Below are 27632 nucleotides of genomic sequence, written 5' to 3'. Positions count from 1 at the left end.
ATGGTCTTCCAACAGTCTTGAAGGAGTTCCCCGAGAGATGCTTGGCACTTGTTGGCTCTTTTGCCTTCACTCTGCGGTCCAGCTCACCCCTAAACCATCTCGATTGGGTTCAGGTCCGGTGACTGTGGAGGCCAGGTCATCTGGCGCAGCACCCCATCACTCTCCTTCTTGCTCAAATAGCCCTTGATGCCTTCAGTGTGACTCTACAATTTTCATAGTCATGAAAATAAAGAAAACTCTTTGAATGAGAAGGTGTGTCCAAATTTTTGGTCTGTACTGTATATATATATATATATATATATATATATATATATATATATATATATATATATATATATATATATATATATATATATAAAATGGCACACCAAACACTCATACTATTAATATTCTACTGTATAATATCAAATGTCTGACATTCATATGTGCTTGTTAACCATCCTATTCCAATCCTCTCTCAATCTCGACTCCACTGTGAAGTCTTTCCTCTTGCTTTTGGAGCATTACATTTGTGTAAATGTTTTTTTTGTGTGTTTGGTGTACAATCAGTGCTCCAGTTCATGCCAAATGGTGTTCAGAGTGCTTGAGGGATTGCATTTATGGTATTTGGTGGATGTCCTTATCCCTTACATGACTTACATTTTATAATTTATACAACTGAGCAGTTGAGGGTTAAATGCCCAGCAATGGCAGCTTAGTAGCGGTGAGATTCAAACTCGCAACCTTCTAACCAGAAGTCCAACATCTTAACGATTCCGGCTTCCTCTAGGATACTCAAGTTCTTCCACTCCAAGCTTCTCAGCAACAACCATGTCATTCTGGAGCTCGGTTTGTTCACCGGAGCCTGGTCATGCCTGTTCAATCTTAGTTCCAGTGAAGGGAAACATTATATATAAAAACCTTGTATGTAAATGTTTCCTTCACTTGTGGTTGGTGAAGAGCTATATGTTTGACAAACAGGTGTCCGAATACGTTTAGCCAAATACAGCGTGTTAAAAGACATGGAAGCATTGGAGAGAAAAAAAGACCATTTCTATTTATTTTACTGAACTGCTCCTTTAAAAGAAAAGTATTGTTCAGTCTGGTGTTGAATGTTACTTGAAAGCAGTGTGGAAGAAAATCTCGCATGCAAGCTCAGGACATGCCCAGCAGGCGCCGTGGCAATAGTGAGATAAAGCCACCATTGATGCACCTTTGCCTGAGGAGGAAAAACACCACTTGTATGTCTGTCAGGGTGGCTAATTATTGACTCTGAAGTGGAGATAAAAGTCAGCTATAGGAACAAAGCTTGTCAAGGACACTGCCGTGTCGCCTGGGGCAAATACTTGTTCCGATCTGTCCGTGCAGCATACTTATCCCCCGCTCGGATATACAAAATGTTCACCTGTGGAAAAAAAAAACCTGAAATATGTGTTGTGTCATTCAGTCCTGGAAAAAAACAATCACAAGAGGATTACCGTGTATTCTGTTTACCTCGAATTTAACTTACAATAAGATCTCGTCCTACTTTTCCAATAACATTCTGGAGAACTTTTTTTCTTTTTTTCCACCTTCTAAACCCCATCTCCCATCATGCACAAGTCTGCCCTACTGCCTCCAGCTGACTCATATCTGACTTTGGTCCAAGTTGGTGATTTAGCTGTCGTGAAACCTGTGCCAATGCAACTCATGGCATGCAAACAAGTAAAAAAAATAAATAAATAAATAAACAAAAAATATCCCAGCTGATGAAAAACATTACGGAGGAAAGAAGTGACACATAAACTAAACGAGTACTGTGGGAACTGTCACGTCTACTCAGTTTCATCGTGTTTAAGCATCACAGTGTCCTTCACGAAAATCTCCTTTCCCCATCTGTCGCCTGTAGAATGCTGCATCACCCATCAGCACAAATATATATATTTATATACACACAAACTCACACATTCCACTTATGAATAAATTCAGCACGCATTGTCTCCATGGTGCTCAGTATGAGCTTGTTGCTGATGTTTCAACACAAACAGAGGACTCATCACGCTGCCTATTCGTAGTTATAATATGAAGCTGTCTCCTCCACTCAGACGCCCCAGGGTTCTCCGGGGTCATCTTCCAGCAAGCCAGAGAACTTCGGCCAACGGTTTGTCATCACCTCCTCCCTGTGCACACTCCTTCTTTTTGTGACTTGCATTTTCCCCTCCATATGAGGCCTCCTGCTTGTGGAACGACACTCGGCGCTACACTGTTCAGGCAGAAAGCTGTTTGACGAATACACACTGTGACAACACAATGACCTACAATTCAGCACTGTAACACACATGGGGACAGGCACAAGTGTGTCCACACCCAGGGTCTAGTGAAGACAGACAGACAGCCAGACAACCAGACAGCCAGCCAGACAGCCAGCCAGCCAGCAAGACAGACAGATAGATAGATAGACAACACTAGTGAGGTCTAGTGAGGACGTATAGATAGACAGATTGATATATTATGTATGAATATCTGGACATTTATAAATTTGTTTGGTCAAAAAGTTTGTTGCATATAAACAAAAGGAACATGATTATTTTATATAAATGACTTTGTAAGGAACCATCATAGGCTTTCAAGGAAATTGTGTTACGTAAAAAGTTGCTGATTTTTCATCAGGTATGCAGGAACGTTCAACTCCAGGATCTTTGAAGCTCCTGTGCTGTGTCTACAGAGTTATTAAAGATCACTCCAACACTTGTTACACAAACATCAATGCACTCGAATTACTGAACAAACAAACCGTTAATAGCGTTTAAATTGTCTAATATAACCAACAAAATGACATCAAACAATCCTCTAACTGATCCCTGCACTGACTTATCTAAAGATCCTTATATTATTCTGTTTACTTCCATTGAAATGTATACAGAAGTTTTGCAGTTTGAGTGAATTGTGTTATTGTTTAATAAACCGGAGCAGGTCTGGTGACGTGTCTGCATTAGGAAGAAATTATACAAGCAACAGAAATGTATTTCTGACCCCATTTTATTATATGATTTGGAACTGACCAACATGCATGAATATTTTTGTAAGCCATTTATTGCGCTCTCTCTCTCTCTCTCTCTCTCTCTCTCAGACTCTATCACTCGCTCTCTCACAGGCACAAACGCTCAAATCTAATATATATAAAAAAACAAATTAAACCCACTGAAGGGGCGTCTGAATGACAGCAACTTGTATTAGCTTTTAAAAGCCAGGAGAGGCTTTAATTATTTACAAAGTGCCTCTGAATTATTCCAAGTGAAATGTCAACCAGCGGGACGCCGCTGACGTCCTCCCCCTGTCCACCCTCTCTGCAGCCGTAGCCAATACCATGACAAAACCACTTTAATTGGATGGCCTCACTACCCCACATGTGTCCCAGATGCTGGAAACTCAAGAAAGAACAAGTGCCTAAGAGAGGAGGAAGAGGAGGAGGAGGAAGACGAAAGTGAGTATGTTTAAGTGAATGGCAGCATGAGGTTGCATTGAGAGGAACCCCAGGGACCCTGAGAAACCCACCTGCTGAGCTTCACAATCACAAACACAAAGAGTGGAGATTTCATAAGTGATATAGCAGTGCTAACGCACGCTACGAGCTAGTGATGCATAGTGTATGAAAATAAACAAGTGGAAAATGCAAGAAAAATCTACCCTCACACACACACACACATTTACAATAGTCAATTGCTAGCAATAATAAAACTATAATAATAAAAAATAATAAATAAAACTACTACTAATACTAATAATAATACAGGTAAAATAGAATGATGCTAAATTGGATTTGCATTTGTGCTTTCAAAAATTTGGTTTATAAATATGTTTTCTTAAGTGATCAACACTTTTTGCTGATTTTATTGCCCTGCTGATTTTTAATTTTTTATTAATTTATTAATTAATTTATTAATTTTTGTGTATTTATCCTGTAAATTGAAAATCTATTCAAATGTTTTTACTTATTTTTGTTTTATTCCAAATATTTAGATCATGTGCTTATTTATGTAAAATTTACCCACAATTATTAGTAAAAACAAAATAATAATCTATAAGGTTAAAAAATGATGGTATGCAAAAATTATTAAATTAAACACAAACGTCAACTGACCTGCTTCATGACCTGATAGGAAGCGCCAAATTTGATTGAATCTACATTTCTGGCATTTGGTAGATGCTCTTAAACAAAGTGAAATACAACTAAAGTATACAACAGGGCAGTTGAGTGTTCAGGTTAAAAGGCCCAGGAGTGAGTGCTCGGTGAGGCGAAGACTTGAACTTACACCATTCTGGTCCAAAATTCAGCGTATTTCCACAGTGAGCTACACTGAAATCTCATATCATGGCTCTTAAGATTTCTTCACTAATTATTATATAACTTCCTTCTCTAATTAGTTTCATCATATCAGTTTTTTCTTTTTATTTCTTTATTATTACTTCATAATAATAATAATAATAATAATAATAATAATAATAATAATTTATCATTATAATTCTTAGACTATGTGTTGTATCTGCGAGCCAGGCAAGTCTCTGCACAAGAATATAGAAACAATATTAAATAAAGGTGCACCAATATGACCCTGGGTTTATATCTGAGCTCCTATTAAAGAAACTCAACAACTTCTGACCAATCAGGTGTCAGAATGTAATGTAATTGTGCTGCACCACCGTTTTTTTTTTATTAGTTGCAATTTTAATTTCTGAATAAAATAAATGAATGTGGATTAACATCGTGAATTGTATTGAAAAGTTAATATTTAGATTGTAATGCAAACAAAATGTAGAAAAAGAAAGTCTCAGGTCCCAGTATTTTTCTTCTTGTTTTGTCCAATCTGATCAGACATTTGTTTTGTCCAATCTGATCAGACGTTTGCTGTTCCAGAAAACGAAACTGATGAACTGCTGCACTAATCTCTGGTGATTCACTGCTGTTCCCATTCTGCACTAAATCTTCAAACTGAAGTGTCCTCAAACAAACAAACAGCGGAACAAAGAAATCTCACAACAGTCCCAGTGTGATTAAGATTAATGCTGAAACGTGCATTAAAACGTGATCACACGTCACTCACGTCGTCCTCTCTGACCGTGTTTAATCTGGGCCACGGAATCCAGCACCAGGGCTGTGAGGGGAGAAGTGGTAAACGTATGAAGGGCAGAAGGAAACATAAGAACATTCGCTTCAGTCACTTGCATTATATTTTCAGCAGAGTGACAGGAGTGATGGACTGAAGTCCTCTTACCTCATATGATCTGAGAAGCACTTCCACACTGTGCAGTGGCCTTAAACATTTATGAAACAATGAGAATGCTTAACAATTCTTATTACTCTCTCCCTGTCACCCATCTTCTCTGTTCCTGTCCTTTTATTCTCTTCAGATCTCCTCAATTCATCCCGACACCTGACCTCCATTGGAGGACACACTGTAGAACTGGAGATGGTTCCAAACCAAAGCCTAAAGATCTATGAAGATAATGACCAACTCAAGAAATTTAAGGATGGTTTTGTACTGGAATTAATATTAACAGTCTGCAACAATGGTTCAGGACCTCAGTTTGCATGAACAGCTCCTCATTTAAGAAACTAACGATGGACATTCTGTGATGAAGATGAGGTTCTCTTTTGATCCTTAAAGTTTCTTCCTTATGAAGTCTGAGGGAGTTTGACCACAGCCACCACTGGCTCACTCACTAGGGATAAACTTATAAGAAACAAATATATAGACATCCTTTTATACATCTTCATTACTTCTTTATCTGTGTTAAGCTGCTCTGAGACAATATCCATTGTTAAAGACGCTCTTCAAATAAAACTGAACTCAGACTGAACCAGAAAGAAAGACATTTATGGACACTCCAAAGTTTGTTTGTTTTTTGCGTATCTCCTCACTCACGCACAGCTGAAGGTCGAATTGAAGTTGATGGTCTGCCTGCCTGAGCGGAGAAACGACAGACAGCAGGGACAAAAGAAGAGAAAAAAAGCAGAAGATAGAAGCAGATATCGTGGTCATTATCATTGCCTAGTAAACAAAAAGAAGACATCATATTTCATCCCTGTTTTTACTCCATGGACCCGAGACAGACCTGCTTTAATAGAAAATCAGACGATTGTCCTTAGCAGTCAGACAGAAAAAGAGATTGGTGGAGAAGCAGAAGAGTGGTAGAGAGGGAAAAGGTCTCTTCTGTTAGTCTAGAGGTAGGAAAGAGAGAAAAAGGAGAAAGAGAAGGAGGTGAGGTTGAGAACTACTTCCTGCTCTAATAGTAAGAGACTATTTACTTTCTTTTTTCTTTTGGGAGACTTGGACAAACGATTCTCATACACCTCCACCTCGTTTCCTTTTGGAAGGTCATCGGTTCAAGCCCCGGTATTGCCAGGATTAGCAAAAAAAGGTGCTTATTATATATGTCACATGTACATTACAGCACAGTGAAATTCTTTCTTAGGAAGCTGGAGTCAGAGTGTGAGGTCAGCCATGATACAGCGCCCCTAGAGGACACATGGTGCATTGCTCAACGGCCATAATAATGGCAGCTTGGCGAATCCCTGGGCTTGAACCCCTTGAGCTTCTCTTCAGTAACCCATAGGCTTAACCACTGAGGTACCACCTCTCACCCTTAACCCCTTCTGCTCCAGAGGCATTCTGACCCCAGGTTCTTAACATAAATGTGAAATGAGAATAAAGAATTTCCCTCAGCTGTAATGTACATGTGACCAGTATAAAGCACCTTAACCCCTTTTGACAAAGCCGTCTTTGTAAAGTCGGTAACGATCAGGCTTTGTGCGGTTGATAAGTCGTTTAGGCGAATTTTTTTCCTCCGAATCGGCTTAGAAATCTTTGATCATAACCCAGATCTCTGATGTAGTGGATATAAAAAATCCAGCATTTAATAGAGCCGATATAAACATCCGATCGCTAGTAACCCTGGCTCCGGCTAACGCTGTTTACGAGGCAGAACGCCTGCTCACCTTCCGAGGCGGTAAATGAGGTTAAAGTAAGTGGCGTGAGAAATGAAAGGTTTATATGTGACGGCTGGCAGTGTGAGGACAATTCAGGAATTTAGGGAAAATTCATTAGCAGCAGATTTACTCCGAGCAGGAAGAGAGTATCACAGGTGAACCAGGGGGCGATACAGAGTTACTGCTGACCGTGAGACCTTTCCAGGCAGTGAGCAGTAGGGAGGAGAAGTGTGTGTGTGTGTGTGTGTATGTGGGGCAGGGAGGGTGTACTGGGCAGACACACATCGACAGGACGTTTGCATCGCTGAGGAGAATGTGAGCTAATGAAAGCTAAAGGCTGTGCTCACTAGAGTATAAAATTCACATTTGGCTTGGGCCGGCTGTGCAATCTGATATTATGAGCCCCACACACACACACACACATACACACACACACACACGCTTGTTCTCAGGAGAAAAACGATTCAAATATCTGAAAAGAAAGCAAAAGTGACACATAGAAAGAGGACATGTGAAGGTGGTCTGCAGCTTGTACACACACTATTTGAAGGAATCATTTCAGACTTCATGGCGTATGTTTTTAAAATGTTACATTCAGACGATACACAAATTCGGGTCAGCAAGAAACAAAGGTGTTCGTGTTTGCTTGAATACAACAACTACTATCCGACAGCATCGTCTTTGCTGAGGCAGGAGAGAGGAGAGAAACACAGGACGAGACGAGGTAAGGTACCACCGGTATCGTCTTTTTGTTTGCTGTAGCTCGCATCGTTGTTCTAACAAGAGGCGCTCTTCTCACGAGGTCATCCGACGGGCAACCCAAGTGACGCACAAACACGAGAACGAATACGACCAATCGCTGCATCGGGCCGAGAAGAGACGTGATTGGATAATAAATCGGGACGTAACGATTCTGGGTTTTCTGATTGGCTTGTGTTAAGTCTTTATTGCGAGGCAAATATGCGACTGTACATCAAAATGTTTTATTATATCAAAATGCACACATTTTTTCGTACACATTTAATTCAATACTATGCACCGTTATTTACTGTATATTTCTGGTAACAGCCCAAAAACAAATGGGATAAATATTTGATTTGTCTTTTTTCTGAGTTCAGTATCAGGACAAAGGAGCTGCTTTTGTTCGGTTCAAAAGTTCAGGCGCATTACGAGCAGGTTGACCTGTTCTGTACGCTGAACATCTCTCTTCCTCCGTCCTCACCAGATCTCGAGCTGTAACTTTGACCGAACGAGGTCTTGTAAACTAGGACACTTCCTTCATCCCTAAAATCTTTTTAAATCAGAGAAAGATACAGGTTTTTTTTTCTCTTAAGGCTTTTTGTCAGAACTTTTACATACTCATGGCTCCTCCTGCATGGAATACTCTAAAACTCCCGATAGCTAGAAATACTTAAATGACTAAAATAAGTTCACAACTGACTACTGACTCACTTTTATAATACTAATGTACATTTTGTTCTCAGACAACATGGAAGTAATAAACCCTAATAATGATATACAATCGAGAATAAATGTTCGACATTACTCCTGACCTGTCAAGGCATCGCTGTGCTCAATTGTGGGTTTCTCCTTCAAGAGATTCACACACACACACACACACACACACACACACACACACACACTATAATAAAACCATGGGTCAGAGGATAAAAAACCTGCCTGTTCAATCACGGAGGTCAAAACAAATGATTATGCATTCCTTTTTTGTATTATATATATGCAGAAGGGGTAATTTGATGGTAGTCTGGGTACATTTTGGGGTTTATTCGCATGAGTCACTCAAGAAATTACTATCAACGAGGAGCAGAAATTACCGCCATACCTCTGTGATTGCAGGGCAGTGGGTTTTAACCTCACCGGCTGCATACTAAAAACACTTACAGTGCTTACAGTGTGTATAATTGAACTATAAGCTTACACACACACTCGCTATCAGACTGACACACACACACTCATTTGCACACACTGTCGGAATGAGAGTCTCTTTGTAAATGTGATCTGTATGTAGGTCAGCTTGTGCCTGGGTGTATGAGATCAACGAACAACATTGGACCTTAATTATGAGTCCGAAGCCGCCCTCGGTATCTTCTGTTTGTGTGTGTGTGTGTGTGTGTGTTTGGGCACATTGATGTTTGATGCTTTATGTAACGGGGTGAAACACAGGCTAGTGTGTGCCTCAGGTGGAGGCTGGATGCTCACACACACACACACACACACACACACACACACACACACACACACACACACACACACACACACACACACCCCGTCTCGGAAACACTCAAGCAGTTCTGGGTGTAAACAGGTATAATGTGTTCATTATATAAATTTATGGATATTTTGTTTATTGGTTGTCATAAATAAATAAACTATTAACAGATTATTAAATGAATTTGTAATGAATTGGACCATAAAATATTTATACAATTCTATTCACATCATCTCAGAACTGGAAATTACTATATACTATTACTATTATATTACATTGTGTATATTTCTATACCTCATATTGTAAATATATTTAACTATATTACTATATTACATATATGTGATATTATTCAGCATTCAGATTATATATTTTTTATGATAGAATGTTACTTTATATTACATTATATTATACTTTGTTAGTTACAGATGTTATTTTTATTAACATTGATATATTATGCTATACCTCATATTACATTATACCTTATATTATATTAAATTATATTATATTATATTACATCTATATTATATGATATTATATTAAACTATATTATATTATATTATATTATTACATTTCCTGACATTTTATTATATTATATTGCATTATACCTGTTATATTAAATGAAACTAAATTACATTATATCTTTATACATAAATCATATAACATTATATTACAGATTATACAGCTGCATATTACTATATTACTTTATTATTATACTAATTAATTATTCTAATTTACATGATATCTTTATACAGTGTATTATTTTATATAACATTAAATTGCATTATTACTATTACTACTACTTATAAAAATATTAATAATAATAATTTAACCATTATTAAAAAATTTAAAAAATCTAAACATTTTTTGTTATATTAAATGCACTATTTACATTTTTTTAAAGAAATAAAAATAAATGCATGGACCTGCCACATCCATTTATTGACATGAATATTCTAAGTTAACCATTATATAAAAATGTAATTTAAATAAAACTACTAAATTTTTTTTACATTTTAGTTTTAATAATTTATCATTGAAAATCATATATATATATATATATATATATATATATATATATATATATATATATATATATATATATATATTTACATAAAATTCCAATGTAGATAATGAACATTTCCGAATATGTAATTATGGTAATATAATGGTTATATATTTATGAATCCTCCAAAATGTAATTAATTTTTTTCCTAACTGCTTGTGATCATTCTTTAGCTTTTCATTGCTCGTTATCCTCGATCAAGTCACACGACGCAGCTTTACACATTTATTTATTCAGTGTGTCCTTGCAGCAGCGTGTTCATTTATGGATATTACACATACAGTACGATGAATCTTCACGTTGGCCTCTACATTTCAACGTCGCTCGTTTTGTTGAGAAAATGCACATTTTTGCTTAAAAATTCACTGCAATTAAACAGACATTTAAATAAAATACGGCATCGAACGAAACTGCATTTTTTTTTATTAAGAACTAATTATAACTATGCCACATTCCTGGGTTTAATGAAAGTTATCAAGAATGCCATGCATGTATTTAAATGTATTAAAATCACACATTTTGTGGTTGTGCAGTCATTTTATTCTTTTATAAAAACACTAAAATATATTTATATAGTTTAGGATTATAACGTTGTCCGAATCCACCATCATCATCATCTATGGTAGTGTTTATGCTCTGGTGAACATGCTGGCAGGAGTTCTAAGAGTTCATTAGAGTTGACGGGCTTTGGTTTAAAACGATTGAACGCTGTGTAACACACACACACACACACACACACACACACACACACACACACACAAGATACTGAAAAATAAGGTGAAAGTTTTCCTCCTGATATCACTCATATTTTGTGTTATTTCTGTCCCCGGTGATTGTGACTGATGACGGAGCAGCACAATGGTTTGATTTAAAAAACTCCAACCTTTTCATTTTCAATTATAAAAATTAGAAACCAATTTTTTAGAAAAGAAAAACTATGTTCTGAAAACCGTGAACACTGTGCATGAGGTCCGGCCTGAGAGAGAGATTTTACAGAAAAATAAATACTAACTAAATATATAGATGAGGAATTCTGGACAAAAAGCATAATTTGAGCATGCACACACACACACACACACACACGCACACACACACACATCAACAGGTGGGAACAGTCAGGTCTGGTGTCTTTACCTGTCCATCACACACATTATAATCCTGAGGGAAATGTGCAAAATGTAGCAGTGAGAATAGCTTTCACACTGTGTGTGTGTGTGTGTGTGTGTGTGTGTGTGTGTGTGTGTGTGTGTGTGTGTGTGTGTTGAGGGGTTGTTTGACCTTTACAATTTAATTTTGGAGACATGTCCTTGCAGGGACACACGTTTTTTTTCCTTGCTTCCTGTTTATTCTACAAAAATATACCGTATCTACACTGATCATTTAATAACCATGTGACAGGTTTAGATTTTTCACGCAGTTCCTCCAGACACGTCAGCGGTATGAATATGTTTAATATAAATCATCAACGATTACCATCAATACCATTACTACCTAAACCACCATCTCCAACATCACCATCATCCCTAACATTACCTCCATGACCACCACCATCATCATCCCCAACATCACCATCGTCATCCCTAACATTACCTCCATGACCACCACCACCATCATCATCCCCAACATTACCTTCATGACCACCACCACCATCTCCAACATCACCATCATCCCCAACATCACCATCATCCCCAACATCACCATCATCATCCCCAACATTACCTTCATGACCACCACCACCATCATCATCTCCATCACCATCATCATCCCCAACATTACCTTCATGACCACCACCACCATCATCATCCCCAACATCACCATCATCATCCCCAACATTACCTTCATGACCACCACCACCATCATTATCCCCAACATCACCATCGTCATCCCAAACATCACCATCACACCATTGCTAACATAAACTTCACCACCACCACCATCATCACCACAATCACCTTCATCCCCATTACCACCACTGAATCACCAGCACTACCATCACTACCATTACCAGCCCCATCATCATCATCATCATCATCTCTTTCACATCATCACACTCTTTACAGTGTAATAAACAACTCGTCCAGCTGCAGTAAATAAATATAAATGATCAGGTTGTGAAGTTTTCTGGTTTAATCCTGATGCTGTACAGTAGACGGCACACTCTGCCCACGTTCTGCATCCTCCCTCTAAAGATAGACGCCAAATCCTATAACACACACACACACAAACACACACTCTGACCGAGCACTGACCCTGCACGCTCACTCATATTTGTTTAGCGCACACACACACACACACACACCCACACACACCATCATCTTGTCAAAAAACCTTCATCTTCATTGTCGTTACCCCTGTGGCTGTTTCAGAACGCTGCTAACCCACGCAGCCGCCGATTCAGACGCCATCGTCCATTTAGATCCATATAAAACAGTCTGATCTTATTTTTTCTGTGTGTGTGTGTGTGTGTGTGTGTGTGTGTGTGTGTGTGTGTGTCTTAATAATTGTGTTTCTTATGCTAGTTTGCAATATAGACCTACAATATAGACCAGTAAAAATTGCAAATACTTTTATAAAATCAAGAAAAGATCACAAGACGACATCATCATCATCAATATCAATATTATGAAGATATGAAGAACAATTTGGATTTATTCTAAGGACAAATCAAAGCTTTCTACTATATCTATATTGCAAAAGGTCAACATTGATAAAAAAAGTAAAGTGATATGAAAGCATTTATTTCTGCAGCTGTGTGTGTGTGTGTGTGTGTGTGTGTGTGTGTGTGTGTGTGTGTGTTGAGGAAGAGGAAGAGGCCTGACACAGCACAGTGCAGGCGGTGGGATTGTTATTGAAATAACACACAGGCGTGCAGATTGAGATGTATTTAGTTTAGTCACTGATGCATAGCCGCTTTATTGAGCGACCCAGCAGCCTAATCAAAACCAAATTATCTCCATATCATAAACACAAACACTGCAGGAGACGACGAGGCAGGAATTCTCTCTCTCTCGCCAGACCGTTTGTGTACATCAGTCATTTATCAAGTGGAGCATGAGTGATTTTTATTGTTTCAAACACAAATCAATTGTACAGCAGCTGATGTTCCCATGAGGCCGCGGTCTGGTTGTCTGCAGCGCTCGTTTGGGTACAGGTGACCTACTCACCACACACACACCACACACACTCCACTCACCACACACACTCACCACACACACTCACCACACACTCACCACACACACTCACCACACACTAACCACACACTCACCATACAACTAACCACACACACCACACACTCACCATACAACTAACCACACACACACACACTCACCACACACTCACCACACAACTAACCACATACAACTAACCACACACTCACCACACACTCACCATAAAACTAACCACACACTCACACACAACTAACCACACACACTCACACACACACACACACTCACCACACACACTCACCACACAACTAACCACACACTAACCACACACACTCACCACACACACTCACCATAAAACTAACCACACACTAACCACACACACTCACCATACAACTAACCACACACACTCACCACAACTAACCACACACACTCACCACACACACTAACCACACAACTAACCACATACAACTAACCACACACACTCACCACACAACTAACCACACACACCACACACACTAACCACACACACCACACACTCACACACACTCACCACACAACTAACCACACACACTCACCACACAACTAACCACACAACTAACCACATACAACTAACCACACACACTCACCACACACTCACCACACTAACCACACACTCACCATACAACTAACCACACAAACTCACCACAACTAACCACACACACTCACCACACACACTAACCACACAACTAACCACATACAACTAACCACACACACTCACCACACAACTAACCACACACACCACACACACTAACCACACACACCACACACTCACACACACTCACCACACAACTAACCACACACACTCACCACACAACTAACCACACAACTAACCACATACAACTAACCACACACACTCACCACACACTCACCACACTAACCACACACTCACCATACAACTAACCACACAAACTCACCACACACTCACACACACTCACCATAAAACTAACCACACACTAACCACATACAACTAACCACATACAACTAACCACACACTCACCACACACACTCACCATACAACTAACCACACACACACTCACCATACAACTAACCACACACAACTAACCACACACACTCACCACACAACTAACCACACAACTAACCACATACAACTAACCACACACACTCACCACACACACTCACACACTCACCACACACACTCACCACACAACTAAACACACACTCACCACACACTCACCACATATACTCCACACACTCACTCTCCAGGCACCCACTCCACACACACACACACACACACACTCCAAAATATTAACAACTAAATAAATGCAATAAAATGATTGCAAGATACAGATTTAATCCTGTACGTTTTATATTTTATATATATATATATATATATATATATATATATATATATATATATATATATATATATATATATATATATATATTTAATTTAGTTACTGCAGCACTGTGTGTGTGTGTGTGTGTGTGTGTGTGTTGAGTAAGAATCAGATACTAGTGCACAGTTACTATGTAGGATTTAATAAATACAAACAAATACAAGTAGTATCTATCTATCTATCTATCTATCTATCTATCTATCTATCTATCTATCTATCTATCTATCTATCTATCTATCTATCTATCTATCTATCTATCTATCTAATTAATTTATAGGTTTAAAGCCTAGGAGCACTGACTATTATTACTAATACTATGTCCTTATAATTATTTTCAATATTATTATTATTATTATTATTATTATTATTATTATTATTATTAGTCATTGTAAAAGTAGGATTTATTTAAATTATCCATTAATGAATTGAGAATTTTGAGATTTATAGGTTTAAAGCCAATGTAGAATTTGGCCATGGACATAATAATAATAATAATAATAATAATAATAATAATAATAATAATAATAATAATAATAATAATAATAAAATTATATAATAATAACATCAATAACAATAATAATAATTATTATTGTTATCATTAATGCTAATCCATAAAATGGTACAATCCATCCTGCCACAATAAAGCATAACATTTTTCCTACACCGAAAATGATTTAAACACTGATTTTTTTTATTTTTTATTCAGCTATATTTTTGTATGAGGTTCTGCAGCAGTGTGGGTTCCTGCTGTTCAGCAAAAGAGGGTCAACAGGTTATTTTTCATATCATGGCCGGAGGTCATTAAACATGTGTAAACTCTTCCTGATTAAAAGCTATAATATCACTATGACAATAAACTGTTCTTACTGTAGCTGAACACTGCAGAGTTACAGTGTGTGTGTGTGTGTGTGTGTGTGTGTGTGCACTCTGATGACTGATGGGATGTATTAGTCGGGTTAAAGTGGTGTATCAGATGACTGGGGCAATAAAACCATCTGGGGTCCAGGGGCATTCGTTTATTGTGTCTTGGAGAATGGAAATATGGAAAAGGTGGAAAAGGGAGACATTTAAGAAGCTGATGAAAATTCGAATGATAGGAAGAAGTGATTCTACAGGTTTAATGTAGGACTCACGAAAAATAAACGCAGTGCTGAGAGATCGCTTCAGTTTTAATATCAGTGTAGACCGAATTCTTTTTTCTGATTCAGTATTATATTAAAGCATTCATGCATGTTAAATACCAGGAGTGAACCCTGAAGCCTTTAATAGGAAAACATATTATTATTATCATCTATTTATTGATTTTATATTATTGTCATCGTTATTTATAGGTTTTAGCGATTAGGAGGACACGTTTGAGTGAATGTATTTCATTACTGTATTTTTAAGGATACTTTTTTAACTTCTTTGGTTTTTCACGAACACGTGTCTTGGTGTTGAGGATTAAAGTTGACGTTCAGTACGAGTCAAATATTCAAGTCGTATTGAAATCGGTGACGTTTAACTTAATGTACTGAGTACGTTTTGCAGTAATGTAATGTATTTACACTGTTTAAACCTCGGCACATGTGGCGTCCATGTGACTTTTTAAACCTTCAGCTTGGCTTTAACTGCTTTCTCCAGCTCACAAAAAAATCCCAACAATCACACAATCATAATTTATCTTAATTCAAAAACACGGCTACACAACATTACAGATTATCACAAAGCAGAAAATGAATAAACAAAATCAGCGTTCAGAGATGAGCAATGTCTCATAAAGCACGTTGATCTGCGGGTAATCCGACTTTATGAAGGTCATGTGGGAGGAGAAAAAAATCGAATAAATAAATAAAAAGCAAATGAAATTTTGTGGACCAGAAAATATTCGAGTGACCGTTTGATCAGGGTTCACGTGGAGGGCATGATGATGATGGTGCCTGATGTTTTTCTCTCCCACCTCACACTGTCCCAGTCCTGCCCCATTGGTGCTTTGCCCTGTAGTGATTTGCTGCGAATTTACGCCTGAATGACCTTTAACCCTCAAACCCTTTATTATTTAAGCTACACAACCCCGTTCATGCTCTTACACACGTCCCATATCAGAGCTTCTGTCTAATCTTTACTAAAATCCAGTCTTAAAGAAGTGATAAAAATCTAATAAGTATTAAGTAGTGTATGTATTTAGTAAAAAAAGGGGCGTGGCTTCATCCGCAGTAGCAAAGAGAGCCTGGTATTTAGTTCGGATCTGAATCTAGTGTTAGTCATGTATTTGTCACATGAACTCATCATCTGCCAGAGATTTTTAGATCCTTCTTTAGCCTACATTATCACAAGCCAACAGCTGGCACAGCCTATTGGAGCCCTGAAGCTCCTCCCTCCGTCCCACCCAGGATTAATCCCAACACCTCGACCCTCAGCTACGATCTGATCTGTAGAACTCGGTCTAAAAAATAAAATAACACCGTGTCTGTCGTTTCCTTCAAGCCAGGCGGAATTAACACAAACACTCAGGAAAGAAGGTTAGAGAGTTTAAAACATCACCTAATAAACCCAGAACAACCCCCAGGTGTGAGGGGAGGGAGGGAGAGAAGACACAGGGGACAGGGGGAGAAAAAAAGTGCACTAGGGACAGAGGGAAATGTGAGAAATATGCACCTTTTTTCTTCTCTTTTTTTTTACAGATATTTTAATATTGATGTTTAACAACTTTTAGAAGTTTCTGGGAATTTAATTTATTATTTTAAATATGAAATATATTATTATTCCAAAAACAATTGGTTTTATGTTATTATGGGGCATTTTTAATCACATTAATATTTAATAATAATAATAATAATAATAATAATAATAATAATATTTGCTAATATAATTATTATTATAATCTGAAATTGGTATGTATTTATTAGATTTAATTTAATAGTATTTATATTATTAGTATTATTCCAGATGTTTGGAATGAGTTGTTCAGGCTGTGTATAGATGCAGAAATCTCACATCTGTACAAACTTGGTCTGAACCTTATGGAATGTTCACAGTCCATCTATTATTCAGGTGACAGAGTGGCGTTCAATAAAATATCTTCACTAAAACCACTCGAATGGTAAAAACTTATTTCTCCAAACGCTCCTCATTCATTTCCCTAATCGTATTTTTAGCTCACTTTTATTTCCCTCCGTTATTTATTCCATCTCGGACACAAAAGTGCCGAAGTGAGCTTTTAAAAAGGGTCTGAACACAGTGACACGAAAATGTCAGAGCCATTTCCACTCTGAAAAACCACACGCTTTACTCTCAAACACACCAATGCAGAAACTTTCCCTTCCGTCTGTGTGGGGTTTTTTATTTCCTTTAGTGGATCAGGCATTCAAATGGGAGCGAACGCAGTATAAATAGTTCATACGCTGAAATGTTGCTCATGTGTCCATTTTCATGGTTCAAGTCATATCTAAATGAAAGGATGCTCTTTTTATCTGAAGGACAGCTGTGGGTTCGGGTTGGGGGGTCAAAGGAACATTTGCTGACTGAAAATAAGTCCATGCATACAAAAAGACCATGAAGTATATACACCATATCAGAGCCATGCTACAGGAAATATATATATTGTATTTAAATGTGAGAAATTTTTTTTTCTATATATTATAAAAATCTTTTAATGCAAATAATTCAAATAAGTAAATAACAATTATATAAAATGTAAATTACATAAAAATGTATATAATATAAAATAAACAATTAAAACAAATAATAGAAAGTTGGGATTCAAAAAATTTTAATCTCCAAAAAAAAAAGAACCTTCAAAACTATTCAAAAATAAATAGAAAAAAAAATGTTTATTTATTTATATGTTCGAATAATTACATTTAAAAAATATTAGTTTAAATATATTTATTTAAATGCACAAAAATACAATGCGTACAATAAATAAATAAAACAATAAATTGAAAGAAAACTAATGTTCAGTTTCTTTATGTAAAAATTTCTAGGTTCTATATTAATATAAGAAAATGTGCTTTAGTACAAAAACTTTTTTTGTTGAACCTCAAACCTCATCTCCTGTGGATTTAATCTACAATGGATTTATACTCCATTTCATGCTGCTATTAAGGGAATAATAAAAAAGAAAGTCATTATTCGCATAAATACTTCAAAGATTCACTTACTTTCCACTCACATTGTCAATAACATGTAATTAGTACTGCTAGGAAATTGCATTTAATTATAATAAGTGCACTGCATGAGCACTAGAGTGATAAACTCCACTCTATAATAATATTATATCATTTATTCATATCCTTTTATGGCTACAATTATGACGTCTAAATCTAGGACAGCAATCCTAATTCAGGACATGAGAAATGAGACCAGGAGTAACCACCTGGTCTGGTCTGTGAATACATCAGCAAATACACACACACACACACACACACACACACACACACACACACACACACACACACACACACACTTACACATACAACATTTTTAAAACTTGGATTAAAATCTGTCTCTGGTTTGTATTTTAAATCACACGGCAGGTCCTGGAAACACAATATGTATTTATGTGCAAAAAGTATTTGGATAGCCGACTTCTCCAGCCATAGTTGTGTCTTCTCCAAAATGTTACTACCACTGGATTGGATGTCTTTACATTTGGTAGCATGAAAGGTTTCTCTTCACTTGAACTAGGAGACCCAAACCTGTTCCAGCATGACACAGCTCCATAAAGATCTGCTTTGCATAGGATGGAAGTGTGTGGAAGATCTCCTGCTATAGAGCTATAACCTGTATTTGGGGTGAATGTAAATGCTGACTGAACCCCAGGCCTCCTCACATTCTCACCTACATCAAGGCCTGACTTTATTAGCACCTTTAAGGCTGAATGGGCACAAATCTCCACGAAATCAAGTGGAGGTGTCCAACTTTTCTCTGTACAGTATTTATGTACAGTACTTCGGATGACTACCTCCTGGAGTACCACCTCTGGCCATTAGGGGGCAAACAAAGGACACAAACCACACTGTGGATAGAGAGAAACACAAATGGCCGTGATTGTGACACAATGGGGTGTTGTCTAGCCCATGAGAATAAACACCTACCGGCCTGGGAGAGAAGGACTCGGCAAAAGATGCTTTTAATAAGAGCAGATTAGCACCATGCTGGGTTGGATGTCACACACACACACACACACACACACACACACACACTAGCCTCTATATCTCACTATGTCTGAGCTTTTGGACTACCTCAGACTCCCATTGAGCCAGAAGTGAAATGCTGCCTCTGATCCTACAACTGAGGGGCAGAGAGAATCAAAGAGACATGACAGCCCAAAGAAAATGGGCCTCCTGCAGACCCGGTGTTGACCCAAGAGCACTGAGAAGTACTCGACTTTTCTCCCACACACCTTCATCATGCATCTGACCCTCTTTGCTTTTTATATACAGCGTTGAACTCCGCATCAATGCCCCGGCAGGGAACTGGCACCGACCACACGTAAACCCAGAGGTCATCCTCAGCACGTCTGCTTTTTTCTCCCCCTCATCCTTCGGTCACACAGAGGGGAAAAAGAGCAGCACTTTCACATGGGACGAGCCAATCGTGTGGAGTTTAATAACCAGAGGAAAGTACGAGGTGAGGGAGGAAAGTATTCTAATAAAGACTTCAAACAGGAGATAAATTAGTGATCTGGAAAACCTGAACTACTTTTATTTATTTATTTTGTACAAAAATCTTCCATCCGTTCGAACAGAAGTGAGAACGTTTCTCAGACTTCAGCACCATTTACATAATCAAACATGACAAATTAAACCATCGAAAAGAAAACTGTTCCAAACGGATCGGCAGAGTCCGATGTGACCTGGTGGGAATGAAATGGAATTCGTGCGTGTGGGACCTCCAGCACCACACCACTTAGACCTGGGTGTATCGCTCGGTAGCTCCAGAACACGGCCCTACAGAGCGTTTTCACAGAGGGGTTTGAGTTCTTTTACAGCTCAAAACCCCATTTAACTGTAAAACTTCATTTAGTTTCTTTTATGGACATAATTAAATATTACGCCTGTTTATTAGAGCTCTGGAGACTAGGAGACTCAAACCTGCTCCAGATAGTGATGTGCATCTACATAACCAAACCCCCAACGCGGTTCATATCTCGATGCATAGCCAAGGATACCATACATTAAAAGATAAATATGAAGCAGCTTCCACTGTGTAACAATGCGATGTCCACCACTACAGGTTGTGTGCTTTTATTTCTTCGATTCAGACAGACAGCAAATCAACATTTTACTCAAACGCCTTCTGTCTTCTAAAGCATGTCTCTTTTACACACACGCCTCTGTAGTGCAAAAATAGGTGAAATAAAACCAGACGTTGTTTTCCTGTTCTGTGTCCAGAAAAATGCAGCTCTACCTCTGCCATGTTAATCTGTATTGTATACTCTCAGGACACGCCTTCTGAGAGAACGCGCTCGAGAAACCGTTTAACGGCGACAATTTAATCCGCATATCAAATATCGCTTTATTGGACAGATTATTGGACACTTTCTAAATAATAAAATGAAAACACATCTAATAATATTTATATATAAATAAATAGTTTCTAGTCTACTAAATAGTTAGTAACAAAAATGTTAAAAACGATGCATCTCGATACAAACGCACACTTTTATGCCGATGCTCTGTGAACTTCGCTAACAACCACCCGCATGTCTTCATTCACCACATCCATAAACCTCCTCCTTGGTCTTCCTCTTTTCCTCCTTCCTGGTGTCTTCCATCCTCAGCATTCTCCTACTGATATACCCCATGTCCTCCTCTGCACATGTCCAAACCATCTCAATCTCACCTCCCTCACCTTGTCTCCAAAACGTCCTACATGCACTGTCCCTCTAATGAACTCATTTCTAATTGTCTGAAAGCTTCTTCATTCTGGTAAAATTTAATTGCTAATATAATTTGCATGGCATGAAAACTAAACTTAATTAAAATCTAAATGTTTATTTGTTAAATCTAAAAGTTTGTAAAAAACAATTTACAATAATATCTCTTGAGATTAAACGATTTGAGCCTCAAGATCAGACACGCGTGAGACGAGCTCCGAGTTCTGACAACCGTGCGAATGAGAAGATCTTACCATTCCTAGTTCCAGCATGACACAGAAGTGGAAGATCTCCTGCTATAGAGACGAATAGACCTTTGAGACGAATGTGAACGATGACTGCACTGAACCCAGGCCTCGTCGCTTTCTCACCTACATCACTACCTGACTTTATCTCCACAAAATCTACATCTTCCCACAAACATAGAGGATTTTATACTAGAAAATGGAGACTTAACGTGGAACAAATGTTGGAAAAAAAACACTCCACAATGGTATGAGATGTTGATTCGTGGTTGTTACGATTGCTAGAAGAGACAGGAATCGTGGATCTTCACAGGAGGCTCGTAATCATCTCCACCATCATCTACATTTATAGATATGCATGTACATCCATATTTCTGTAAAATCCTAATGTGACATTCATTTTGTAAGATTTAATGAATCGGGCTTTCTCCAGCACACACACACACACACACACACACACACACACACACACACACATACACACACACATATTCTCCGGTAGATTACTACTCCTGTTTCCGACCACCAATGGATTGAAACAGCAGGTGTTAAATCATCTAACATCCAACTGCAAGCATGGACCAATTAGCAGCAAGTTTGAAGTGATATAAATGCAGGTCTGGCCTTTACGCTCCACTCACCATTAGCAGCATTATGGAAAACTGCAACACATAATAGTTTCATTATAGTGATAGCGATTTCGTGGGTTTTTTTGGAACGCAGGGAGGTTGTTAGCGTGGTGTTTTGGGTTAATGCAGCCTTATTGATCCATGTATTTATCCATCCCACAAGCCTCTAACTGGCATCTAATGCATCGGCTGAGAGGGGAAAAAAAGTGCTTCTCTGTGTGCATCACATCACACACACACACACACACACACACACAAACATCATACACACGTACACATCCTATGTGCGAGACTGCATACCCACGAGCTATTATATCACCGAGGTCGCTTCATTAGAAGGGGGAATCAAACAACAAAATCGCATATGGATATGAAACCGTCCACACCATGCCCACCCACCCACCGACACACACACACACACCCAGACACACACAACATGAAAGTTGGACAGGATACAAATCATTTCCTTCTTAATGGAAAATGAATGTAGAGAATGAATGAGAGCGAGGGAGAGAAAGGAAGACAGGGAGAGACAGAGAGCGAGATGGAGAGAGACGGAGAAACAGATGACAGGATGATAGGCAGTTGGTATTGATTGGCTGATGCACATGGTATGGTAATTTCTCGTTCTTTTTTTTTCCACAGGATTGCCAGTGGATTGTGATTGAATGCACTTGATGAATAAATGCATTATGTGTCTCCCTGAGTTTTTAGGTGGGAGTTAAGCATGACTGTGTACTGCTGTTATGGACTAATATTTTCTCCAGAGGTACAGAGAGAGAGAGAGAGAGAGAGAGAGAGAGAGAGAGAGAGAGAGAGAGTCCAAGGGGTAATACATACAGAGTGCATACAGTAACAAGTCCAAAATGAAATTCAAGTTGGTTGAATATGATTGTTAATTTTCTGCACAATGATTTTATATATAAATTTAAATGAAAACCAATTAAAAGCGTCCGTGTGGAAACAAAGCTTTCCGATTGGTGTCTTGATGATTTACGTCATACACCATAATTACTTTAAAACATTCACAAGAACATTGTCTTCATGCTCTATGTTGAGTTCGGTTTCACTAATAATTCACATACATTTGTGTAAAGCATCAATATTTATACATGTTAATTAGAATATTAAACACTTGAAAAGTATTAATTTAATGTACATTTAGAACAGATACAAATGTGTGATTAAGTTGTGATATATATATAATACACACATACAGTATAAAAGTACACATGCAGGAGGACTCAGATGTATGTTGTTGGCGTATGTGAAACGCTGCACGGGTGAAATCCAACCACAATAAAGAAAACCAGATCAGGTACAAATGAAGGAAACGGACAGAAAGAGTGGACTGTTGATGTGACATGACATCATTTAGTCACAACGGAGGAGCCGAACAGCATGGAATTGTGATATCTTTAATGAAAAATCCAAAAACAGCGAGTTTTCGAAAACAGGAAATGGTCAAACGGAAAAAAAAAAATCCCACACAAAAATGAAAAAGGTTCAGGAGGGAGAACAATCAGGACCAAACGACTCCGAATTGTCCATCAGAGGAGAAAACAGTTGTTCTCACAGTGCGCATGAAAAAGGTTTGTGTGTACGAGAACGTCGTAAACAACACAATAAGAGGAAACTGGATTGTTGTTCCAGTGTGTGAGAGAGCTGAAATGACTGGTGCACTGGTGACGTGACTCCTGGAATGTTGGTTAAACTGAAGATCATAAATGCAGTTGGGAGAAAAAGACGTGAACCTTAACGTCATCTTCAATACGTTAGAGATAAACCTGAGAGATTTGAAACGGTTGAAGATCGAGTCTGAAGCCTCAAACTTCTTTCCATTATCTAAAGCTCTGTGTTTTCAATCTACATTATGAGGAAACGCTCTCAAATATCCGCCTCGTTCTCCTTTATAACTCGATCTCTACGGTTTAATTTGGGAACGATCTTGATGAATAGCGTATGCGCTTAAGGACTGACACACGAGTGTGTGATTACATGCACATGCTGCCCGAGCATTTCCAAAACCTCTCCTTTGAATCCCGTCCCGTTCAGTCATCCGAGGGCTCTTTGAGCATAGCACGACTCCAACGAATGGAAACACGTCTATCGTCAGTCCATTCAGACACATCCCACCTATCCATCTCTCTCCCTCTCCAGTCCACAGACTCTCTTTCCATCTCTAAGAGTGTGTAGCATTTATTTATATAATGTATATCTGTACATGTCCTCTCTCGTCTCTGCTCCGTAACGTCCTCAGAGACATTGTTCCTGTCTATTTTGTCACAGTGTCTTTTTCCGCGTCTCTCGTACGCAGACGTTCGCTCGCACTTCGACTGCAGGATGAGGGCTCTTTTTCCTCGACTTCCTCCGTGCTGACTCCAGCGCTTTTTCTCTCCGCCTGCTGAAATAAACCTTGCCAGTCCCAGGACCCTGTGTAAATAAGCAGCGAAGCTGGGCTTGACCAACCCCGGCTGAAACAACTGATGTAAGTGATTGCTGCTTTACCTTGCTGATTAAAAGCGCGGCCTGCAACACTAGCCAGACGCTTGTTCAGCCGAGCGGAAAAACTCACAATCCTGAGGAAAATAAGTGGACGGAGCTTGTGATTGGCAGGAGCCTAGCAAAACAAAAAAAACGTTATAGGTAGTGAGTGATTAGCGATCACGCCTAGCTAGTCCGAATACAGCTAATGTGCTTTAAAGATCTCCTCATCCCTTCCTGGACAGATGCTGCCGCATAGCTCGGGTGCATTTCTGTGTATCTGTATTTCCCTCGTTCACGATTATACTTTAAGGTCAAAGGAAATGGAGGAGGATACGTTAGAGCAGGCCTGGGGTCCGGTGGCTCAGCAGCTCACGAGTCAGCCCAATGACATGGGCTACTGCTAGATGTTTGCCCTTTCATTACACAGAGCTGCGACCGATCTCACAATGATTAGATCGCGATACTGAACTGCATCTCCAGTCATGCCTTGCTGCTGTTATATGAGGTCTTATCAAAAATGTTCTAGAATGGACTAGAAAGTACTTCATTTATCCGCATTTCCACACTGTACAGTGCTCTCAGCGTTCTTCTGAAATGTGTCCTGGAAGTCTTCTTCTCGAATCGTGTCAAGAATCGTCTGCGATACGTGCCAGATCTTTAAAGGTCGGTCCTCCCTGTGACTCTGCGTGCAGCCTTGTGCTGCCATCTAGTGGCGTGTTACAAAATTAGTCTTTTTGATATCACCTCGTATATGATGGCTTTATATGTGAATACTGCAGCTTTCTATGAAGGTCAGTCACGTATGCACATTTCAGCGTGATTTTGCTGATTGTGGATGTTTTTCTGGCCGTAGATTCAACACCACGTGAGCTTCAAGCCTCATAACTAAAATGCCAGCTGCCCTACAAACTCGAGTGCCTCTGAGACACATTCTTGGGTGCTCCTCCAGAATGCACCTCAGACAATAACAAGTAACGACCAATAAATCAGGGTCAAGAACAGAGCAGAGAGAAAGTCCATGGAATCCACAAGACGTTGGAGGAGCATGCCAAGCCGATGGTCAGACAGAAGGAACAGCAGCACGAATCAAACACACACTAGAAGCTATGCACAACGTTTACAAATGTGGATCTGTTTCAGGTTTAAAAAGGCCAAGGAATTACGCTGCTTCTGATTCCAGGGATTATCACAGCATCTGATAAACTACAAAGCAAACCAGCTCACTGGTGTAGTCAAGAAATATACCCTTTTACATTATAATGTTCAAATTGCTTACACTAATTAGTCGTATTCAAGGAATGGGTGTGAAGTTTGACGACACGTCAGGGCTCCTCGCCTCACCTTCATCAGCACCTGACTCTACAAATCTCCACAGAATCTAGAGGAACATTGCCAGAATAGTAGATCTTATTATAAGAGCAAATGGGGACTACATGTGGAATGAGATCTACAGAGAAATCTTAGATATCTTGCTTTTATTGTATTTATTTACTGACCTATAATAAAAAACAACACCATACACACTATGATTGTTGGATTTTCCTAAACACACACACACACACACACACACACACACACACACACACACACACAGAGGAATATTTAGCACATTCTTGTTTTTCTTTTCTTTACTTTAAAAGATCATCATGTAAAATAGCGGCGTCTCTACAGGTTTCAGAGGTTCTACATATTGCTCCTTGAGATCATCATCCTCACAAAAGTGTACAGAAACAAGAAATGTGCACAACACACACACACACACACACACACACACACACACACACACACACAGAGTCTGTGAACAAGGTTGGATGGAGTTGTTGCTGAGGGACACTGAATGGGCTCCAAGGTGACCATGGTAACCACCAATCAGTGCACTCTACAACTTCAAACCCCACAACCCACCTGGCCTGAGTGTGCTTTCACCAGAGCCAAGTACATCCTTCATGGAGACACACACACACACACACACAAAGAATGAGAACTTTTTTTCCATAGATGATTGTATATTGCATAATGCACTTAGTTTTAAAAGTGCAGATGTGCTGTGGGTTGTGTGTGTGTGTGTGTGTGTGTGTGTGTGTGTGTGTAGCAATAAGAATGAAGGATTCAAAAGGGTGAAAGTATATAAGAAAAAGAAGATATGAAACATTGAGAGTGAAAGGATTGGAAAGAAACCGAGAGAGAGATCATGCAGGAGGCTGGTAGTACAAAGCACCCGAGTGCGAGTGTGTGTGTGTGTGTGTGTGTGTGTGTGTGTGTGTGTGTGCGCCAGTACTCTTCATGGATAAGGCTGTTGGAGTAAAACTGCCGCTTCACGCCTGATCTGGGAACAGCAGGCAGATCAAATCGGCTCAACTAATCCAGAGCTGCAGAATCCTGGCTCTCTTCACCAATCACATCATTTCACAGACTTCTGTCTTCTGCACCCAATCACATCCTCCTCTCCCTCTTTCCTACATCTCTCCCTCCATCTTTAGCATTTTAGTTCCTTTTTTTTCCAGACATGTTGCATGTTGCACATGAATCTGAAACGATTGTGAACACACGCTTCTCAGATATTACCTCTTTCCCCTTTGCAGTATCACAATCAATCAATCCATCCATCC

At 38.8% G+C, this 27632-nt stretch overlaps 2 long non-coding RNA genes across 3 annotated transcripts in view; both read right to left on the bottom strand.

The window, feature by feature from the left end:
- LOC124380015 overlaps positions 1–27632 on the bottom strand; it is a 503784-nt gene that overhangs the window by 33613 nt on the left and 442539 nt on the right. The window lies entirely within an intron of this gene.
- On the bottom strand, positions 1014–27632 carry LOC124380037. The gene is made up of 2 exons (XR_006924587.1): positions 27589–27632; positions 1014–1384 (listed from the first exon to the last, which is right to left on the bottom strand). It is a non-coding gene; the product is annotated as an uncharacterized LOC124380037 (long non-coding RNA).

This window comes from Silurus meridionalis, chromosome 3 (assembly GCF_014805685.1).
Source record: "Silurus meridionalis isolate SWU-2019-XX chromosome 3, ASM1480568v1, whole genome shotgun sequence".
Taxonomy (NCBI): Eukaryota; Metazoa; Chordata; class Actinopteri; order Siluriformes; family Siluridae; genus Silurus; species Silurus meridionalis.
Note: the sequence above shows the minus strand (reverse complement) of the source record. Positions and strands in the feature narration are given on the sequence as shown.